Source organism: Rhagoletis zephyria, unplaced genomic scaffold (genome assembly GCF_001687245.7).
Source record: "Rhagoletis zephyria isolate East Lansing unplaced genomic scaffold, Rhagoletis_zephyria_1.1 Rzeph_scaffold_09146, whole genome shotgun sequence".
Lineage (NCBI taxonomy): Eukaryota > Metazoa > Arthropoda > Insecta > Diptera > Tephritidae > Rhagoletis > Rhagoletis zephyria.
In genome coordinates, this window is record NW_016166225.1 from 1 (window position 1) to 8823 (window position 8823).

General features: G+C 32.8%; 1 long non-coding RNA gene across 3 annotated transcripts; it reads left to right on the plus strand.

Moving 5' to 3' along the window:
* The first annotated feature begins 6 nt into the window (after positions 1-6).
* LOC108375586 (uncharacterized) lies at positions 7-4001 on the plus strand. Of its 3 annotated transcripts, none has more exons than XR_001849181.1 (2): positions 7-266; positions 2318-4001. It is a non-coding gene; the product is annotated as an uncharacterized LOC108375586 (long non-coding RNA). The 3 variants fall into 3 exon arrangements; XR_001849180.1 differs by having other exon boundaries at positions 2349-4001; XR_001849182.1 differs by having other exon boundaries at positions 7-252.
* Positions 4002-8823: the final 4822 nt, after the last annotated feature.

Here is an 8823-nt window from a genome sequence, read left to right on the forward strand (position 1 = left end):
AGCAGAGAAAATTTCGCGAATCCAAATCGCATTTATTTCAGAAGTTTGTACAAAATCTTGTATTCTATACTCGAAAGTGTTAAATATATTGTGCGAGGAGAGCAATAATTTTGAAGCATACCTAAAAAAAAGAAAATTCGACCGCGAAAAACAGAAATTATTGAGTAGTGCAATTTGCTGGCGAAAACTTCACAAAAGGCAAACCGAAATTGTATAACAAAGCAGAAGAAGTTGGAGAAAGAAGAACTTAGGGTTTGAATATTCTAGTATGTTTAATATATATTGTGGAAGTCCCCAATTGCAAAACGAAAAACTTTTGTTTAAATAAATAGGAAATAAGAGCGGTATTGCGCGTACCAAAAGCCATTAAATGGCCGCTGAAGTGGTTGTAGTGAAGCAAAATCTAATTGGAATACACTGCCAGGAAATACGAGTGTTTGGTTATCTAAATGCTGCAGCCATGGTTAATTTGTGTGTGCAGGGTACGCGGCAAGCGGAAGTTGACTGCTGGCTTGGGACAGACGCATCAAGAAGGAAGTGAAATACATATGTTTTCTTCACTTTTTGACCATGCAAATTATTGAAATATAAAATAAAAAAACATTTGTAAGCCCCCTCTTTTGGGCTGTGGTTAGACAAGAATGAAGAAAATATCCACTGGACGCAGTGCATATGCACGCCCAATATGCTTACCAGCCGGCTGTCTGCTACATTAAGCGACAATAGATAACACACTTGTCTACACACATACGCATGCAGCTTGGTCATTGCCATTTGGCGGACACTGTGCTATCGAAGATTTGTACATTACTATAATTGTAATTTGTATGCCAAGTTTTTCCCTAGTAGTTTTCTTTTAAAAGTCTTTTAAATTTAATATGCAAGCCTAGTGTACAGGCGTTTGAAGAGCTTGTTTGTGTGCCCGCCGTTTTACAAACATACAACTGCATACATAGACTACATACACATTTGTCAGCCCACTTCCTCTTATTGAGGAAAATACAAGTTGGCTGCATCTATTTTAAGCCTTCACATGGGTACAAAGAGCTGCAACAGCTGCGAGGCAGTCAGCGTTGTCTGCAACACCATCACTGTCCACTCGATTAGTGGAGTCTGTTTTATTTTTGCTTCTGAGTTGGCTGCTCATTTGGTATGTATGCACATATGTATGTAGCTTGGGTGTAGACAGAAAGCTGGGAATTAAATGCAATAATGGTCACTTTTAATAAATCAGTCTGCTTCAGCGGCGCATACCTTTGTATGTACATATGTATGTATGTGCAGTCATGTGAAAAATAATAGGCGCGCACAAGGCTTATTAAACAGGTAGTAGCATTAGAGCAACAATAACAACCTTTACGTGTATTTTTTTTGTTGCTTATGGTCTTTAAAGTGTCAAACAATGTTTTTTTTTTTCAAACATTTAACAGTGGACCTTGTGAAATATCAGAAGGCTTTTTCTAAATTTAAAGTCAAAAACAAAAATTTGTGCGTCTTTTTTTTGTAAATTTGTTTCTTTCCAGTAGCACTAATCCATTCTTTGCAGGGCCCAATAATTAGCGTTTGTCCACCTAAGTTAAGCGAACGTTCAAAAAGATGATTTTCAATAGCTTCCTTTTCAGATGAAAATACATTTTGGAAGGTAATTAAGAATTTTTGTGAAAAAATAATAATATTGCTTGACACTTTAGAGGATAAATAATTAAACAAAAATCAAATCACTACTAACTGTTCAACTTACCTTGTTGGGCACTCAACATTTTGACCAGTTTTGGTTATTTTTCTTTTGTTTTTTTAATGTTTAATTTTTTTTTTATAAAAGTACAACTCATTATCTAACAAAAATCATGTGAGTCCAAAATTCAAACTTTGTAGAAAAATTAGAAAAATTCAACAATCTAAAAATTTTCAGAAAAATTCTAGCTTGCAAGCTTCTAGGTGCAAGTTTCAAGTAGTTTAAAACTCGCTTTATTTGTTTGCCTATTATTTTCTTCCATACAAAAAAAATTGTCGAACATAGTATTTGTATGAAAAAAATGTATGACACCGTGAGCAAAAAAAGCTAGAATTGAATGGGCTCTAGAATTTTTCTAAAAAATTCCTAATAAAAAAGATGTAAAATTTTTTTGAAATTTTCTAGTTCTTCTACAAAACTTGAAAGTTAGGTTTATATGGTTTGTGTGTTAGATAATGAGTTGCATTTAACAAAAAAAAAATTAAAAACATTAAACATTTTTCACATGACTGTATATACTATCTACTTGCACTTATGTATAAAATTGCATATCTAGAAGATGACTTTCCTTTTTCATTACAGACGCTGCTAATATTATAATTTCTTATTGCAGTTATCTTGCATTTGGACCTATCTTGCATAGTTACAAATTCAAAAATATTGCGTGGTGCAAAAGCTTAATAAAAGCAACTAAAAACTTCCATAACTTAGCAAACAAGTACTTTACTTGCTCAAATTACAGCAAATATCTACCGGCAGGAAACATTTTATAAAACAAATAAATACATAAATACATATTTATGCAATTGCAAAAAAATTTAAGTAAATGTTAGAGTGAACTGAAATTTTTGGGCGTAAAAACCGGAACTGCAGACTGTTTCGTGTGCCTTTAATAGAAGGAATGAGTGAAATTTTCCAATAAAAATAAAAAAAAACATTAAAATATCTGTAAACTCATATGTATCTACATTAGTATATACTAACTCAGTGTTTATAAAGTGAACTGCAAAGTATTTACCAAGCGCACTTCAAATCTTTTTGTAGTCTACGCCGACGATTTTTTGTGTAATTGGCTATTTTTAGCATATCGATGTGCCGAAAGTGCATTAAGGCTTCCCAGTAGTTAAAAAAAAAAAATCGCAAAAATATCGAAATAATACGCAAGCAATAAATGTAAGAGTCTTGTCCGGAACTGATTGCTATTGTCGCCAAAGGGCTTATTCCGCAAAACAATAAGTATTTCACAAAAAAAAAAGACTGTGGAAAATTCAAATTAAAGTGCTTAGTTGCGTCACATGTGCCCGTATATATGTATATTTCTCCTCGACTAAAACGATCCAACAGTAGCTTCCACCTCTTCTAAAAACATATGCGTATTGTGTTCTCGTTTTACATACCTATGAACACACAAACAACAAATTAACGCAACGCTATCACATAATCAACGCCAACATACCTAAATACATTTGTACATACATAAATATATAACCATACTTTTATCGCAATAAATATTAATGCAATTGTACCGTATTGGAATTTGCAATAAAAAGCCAGCATACTCCTTGGTGTAAAGTGAAAGCAAACAAAAAAAAAACAAAAAAAAAAATAAAAATAAAAATAAATCCATACCTACAAATATAAAACACCTGTGAATTGCTCAAAGTGTGTTTTTCGGAGGCCGCCCACCCGGCTACGCGCCTGCAGAAGAAAATATTAACACATCGTTGGTGCCATACAAACATTCATCCGCTCCAACAAATAGTCTAAAATAGCTATGTACTTGCTTATTGCAGTTAATTTGCCGAAAGCCGCAAAGTGTCAAGCAAAGTAAAGTGCCAAGTAAAGATAGTGGAGAAAACAAAAGTGCTAAAAAGCGTATGTCTAGAAATAGAGAAGAACTGATAAGCGAATAAATAGCAGCAGCCTCAGCCCCATTAGCTGTGCGAAAGTGCCAACAAAACAGGAGAGAGCAAATAAAAACAAAAAGACGAAATAAAGAAAACAGCAAAGCAAAGATACATAAATAAGTAAATATTCGGTGAGAAATAGCGCGTTGATTGGCGGAAGCAAACAAACAAATTCTGAAAGAGCTGAAATACAAAGTGGCATGTGAATGCAACACGCTATACACAGATACTGGAATTTAAATAAAAGTAGCAGGAAAAACACGAAAAAAAATTAAAAAAAAACAAAAAATATTAATATAATATAAGGACAAAACATTGAGAAAGAAAGAGTGAAGAATTGCTAAAATAAAAGCTAAATTTAAAACAAATCAAAGTCATAAGTAGAAATACAAGTGAAGTAAGTAATTACAAAAAAAGGTGGCATTGAATGTTGAAAAATAAAATTAAAAACCGCAATTTTGAAAATAGTATAAAACTATTCAAAAAAAAAGTTGAAATTGCAGAAACTCAAATCGAGTGCTCTCTACAATACATTAACTGATTATTTTGCAAAAATAAAACAAAATAATTGCCCATAAAAGTACTTAGTGCGTTTACATTGTGTTGCCAGACGAAATTTGAAGCAAGAATTTGTAAACACAGGAAGGAAATCCTATCATATACATATCTACAAATCTTAAATACATACACATGTATGTAGGTTTGACGTAAACGCAAAAAAAAAATTCTTCCAAGTATTGAATAAATAAAATAAGAAGTGCAGTTTCTAAAAAATAATACAACAAGCGAAGAAAAAAACGGTAGTATAAGTAAAATATTAATAAACATTTTCTAAAGGCAGAAAACAGTTGAAAATCATCGATACATAAAGTTGCAAGTCAAATACTAATACATACTTAGTGCATACTCGAATTTCCCACAGTGTGCAAAAAAGTGAAATATTTTTCTTGAATAAGCCATTTAGTGTTCTCTGAATCTTAACAAATTTACATTTGAAAACTTTGATCATCTGAAACTTGTATTGCCGCAGAAGCCAGCGTTCCAATTGTGGTGAGTTTTATAACTGTAATTTCCTTAAATTTTCTTGTCGTGCTGTTTATATATATTTTTTTATTGTAGTAAGTAGTTGTAGATCTCGACTTTTGCTACTTTTCATTTTCAAATGAAGAAAAGATCTCAAACGATATCGATACCTGTGTGGAAGATCGACCTATCTCGGCAGCCGGTTCGCCCTATTTTATTGAAAAACCCTCTATCTCAGAATTTGTTTGAAGGACGTCCTATCTCGGAATTCGGTTCAAAAACGCCCTATCTCAAACGGAAATGTATTGAGATAGAGCGTTCTTCAATAACATTTTGATATAGGGCTTTCTTCAACCAAATTCTGAAATAGGACTGGATCCCAGTTAGGTCGATCTTCCCATCCAGGTTTCGATATACAGTGACTCAAACAAGTGCTCACCTCTTTTTTTATATACACAATATTTTTCTTGCTAAAATATTTTTATTTTCTTTTTAAATATTATATTAATAAAAGTTTCAAATCTTTTATAGCATTTAGAAAATTTCAAAACATTTTGATAAATTTTTTGGAGTGCAGTTTTATTGCCCATACAATCTTAGTACAATAAAATGTAAACCTCAACCGGCTAAAAAATTGCGTTCATTTGTAATAAGTTTTTTTTTTACTGACGGCGTTTTGCACTTTTTCCATATAAACATGAATTTAATACAAATAAAAAAAAATAATGTTTTTATAAATGCTTTTTTTTATATAAAAAAAACCCCATAACCCCGCTGGCAAATACTTAGATGCTTCAACCATGCAATTTGTTAAATATACTAAATTTATGGGTTGTAAAACTGCATACACAATAGCTTTACAGAGATTACACCGTGCGACAAAAACCAAAAATTTTTAAAACACACGAAAAAATCAATATATTCACAAAACCAGGAGCCGAATATAGTAGAACCCTGTTTTTAATTTTTATCTCTGACGTAATTTTTTTTAAGGACTTTGAAATATCTGGGATATGATTGAATAAAAAAAATTATTTAAAAGATTTGATGCATTGTAGAGTAACAATATGGGTAAAATTAAAAGGAAAAATTCTGTTGCTAAAAAAAGTGAATTTTTTGGTGCACCAGGACAAATAAGTGTTGAAAATGTCCTTTTAAAACCTTATTCTTGAATATCCTTGGAAATTTCCAATATTTATTTAAAAAATATATATATATCAACTACCACATCTTCGAATTTCGTCCTTCTACCTTTATTAGTTTTAGATAAAAAAAATTTACACTTCTCTTATAAGATATTGATAGTTACAATATACATAAATGAAGATACTGGAATCATTACACTGTACAGCACTCGGCTGGGTATTGGACCCAACCAATTTTTTTTAAGAGATTGAGTCATAGGCAAAAAAGTAATTTCTCCGTTTTTCGAAGTTAGCCTCCGAAATCGAGATATGGGTCTTCGAAGTTCGAAATAGGATCTTTGGTAAAAAATTATAATTTTTTTCGTGTGTAAAATTGACGGTCGCACGGTGTTATGATTAATATGTTCGAAACTTTAATTAATTAATTTTTTTCTTGTTCAGTTTGAAACTTAGATTCATAAGTATGGTTTTGGTTAAAGCATGAACAATAGTTTTATAGGAAAAAAAAACAAAAAAATTTAACTTAAACAATGCGAATATAAAAAAATCAACATGTGATTTTTTATTTGAGTCACTGTATGCCTTTAAAAACTCTTTTATGGAACTATCGTGATAACGAAGTGATGTACTTTTGGAAGCCCCTGAGTGCTCGAAAATCGGTAAACTTATGGTTTTAGATTTTCCTTAGCTGTATACATAGTTTTTTATAAGAAATTTTAAGAATTTAATTGCTATATGTAACTTTGATAGTTTTAGAAATATTCAAGTTTGAAATAAACTAAAAATTAAAATACAGTCAAAACTCGATAATCCGAACTTATGTTTGCAGAGCCGATTCGAATTAAAAAAAAATTTATGTATGGCAAACTTATAAATTCACATATTAAAGTTAATGCAACTACTTAGAAAAAATTATTATAAATTGTTCGTCTGATTTTTCTCAGCACACCACATAAACTGATAAATATTCACACTCTCGCTGAATTGCGAATCTTACTGTAATAGTTTGTTACATTCCCATTACAAATTTACTAAAAACATGAGCAAAGCATCCTATTCGATAACAGAAAAAATTGTAAAAGTCCAAATAAAGATTTCCATCACTCGAATAATTTTTTTTATTTAGTAAAAAAGTTATTGAAAAGCAAAACTGAACGATTAATTTTGGGCCACCTGCATTATAGAATACTGTGAGAACAGCCGTTCGGTTTATCGAACAGTCAGACCATCGAGTTTCGACTTTATTTGGGAACAAAATGTTTAATGTGGCTCCAGTTGGTCTCTAATCTAAAGTTTTTTAATATTATTTGAGTTAAAGGTTGTTTAATATTTTCTATAAAATTTTGGAATATCCAATCTTTTGATGATTTTTTCACGTTGCCTTGAGTTTTTATATCGGGATATGTAATCGTCATTCTTTCTTTTTCCAAAAAAGTAGCATAATGAATTGGCATATTCTGCTCTACGAGGATGTGCTATGGTGGCTAAGTCTCTCCAGAAGCACATAAAAGGTGCAAAAACTACCATGCTCTGCATCTGCGGTATATAATTTCTTTTCCAGATAGAAAACTTTGATCAGCAGGGGCTCCTGATGAAAAGTGATAACACCACTTCTCCATCGATAGCTTTAAAGCAGCGACAGGCAGAGAGAGCTTTAACTCTGCACGCGCCTATACAAAATGCATAGAAAGCTTAAAAGAGTGAGCTGGATAAATCATTTCGCCTACCCGACTATTGCAGCGTCTTTCAAGCTGAAGTCGCTGACCTAAAGGTGGCGGTTGAACACTTACGTAACATTAGCTTCATCTACTCAGACAGTCAGGCGGCACTTAAAGCGCTTGACTGGGTCACGTGCATTTATGTACTTCAGGAATCGTAGCGGACAGAACAAACTCGGAAAAGAAAAGGTGGACCAACGTGCAAAATAGGGCACATCAGTTCCACTTTCGCAATACTGGACGGGTTTAGGCATGCGTGGGCTTTGTAATTCTTCTTCACAACTATTACCGGCGAACTTCATGGACTGGATGATGGTTTAATCACACAGCCTTCTCCCATTTCTTTTATGATCCCGCTAAGAGCTTCACATTTGGCACTTTGAACACTCCGAGGAGGTTGGCGGATTGGCCTTGCATTTTTAGTATTAATGCGATGTTTCAAATCGTTAGTTCGTTCTGGTTTGTTACCATCCTTGTTGAATATGCTGGGGTATTTGCGGAGAAGTTTCTTAGCATTATGCTGGTATTTTTCTTTCATTCATTCCGTCCATGAGATGGTGTCTTCCGAAATTTATTTCTGGCCTTTGGAATCGCTTTAAAGTACTCTAACGGGAATTGCGTCGCAGACAAGGTTTTTCCAACAAGTAGATATCACATCCATTTAAAATTTGGTTTTACTTCAGAAACCCACAAATTTTTTGTTCCAAAATCTGTGTACATTTTCGCCTAACCAACTGCTTCTAGAATTTGTTGTCTAACCTCTAGGAGCACTTGCGTGCTACTAAACCTGCTTTCATAACCAAAGCTAAGTTACACTTCCATGTTTTTATACGAGAGAGTAAAAGGTATGATAAAATCTAAATGCCGTTCTCTTATTTATGTTCCCAAGAACGCTTAAAAACCCATACCAAAAACAAATCCCTCGGGAATGTTCTCACAAGAATGACAGTGAGAACAAAACTGTTGAGAACGGTCTTAATGGCAACTATATAAGAACGAAACCCTGAGGAACCTTCTCAAAGTGAACAAAATGCGAATAATACTTTCGGGAAAATTTTTAAGAGAACAATTGGGAAAGTCTGCGGAACGTTCTGGCAAAGAACAAACCGGAAACAAAAGTCTAAGGAGCTTTATCTCGATGAACAATTTAGGAAATAGAGTCTCAGGAACGTTCCGGCAGAGAACGAAACGGGAACCAATATTCTCTGATCTACTCGTGAAGAATAAAAACGAAAACAAAGTTTTTCTCATAGCGCTACATTAGTTTGAAATTTTTAAATATTATAATTAATTAA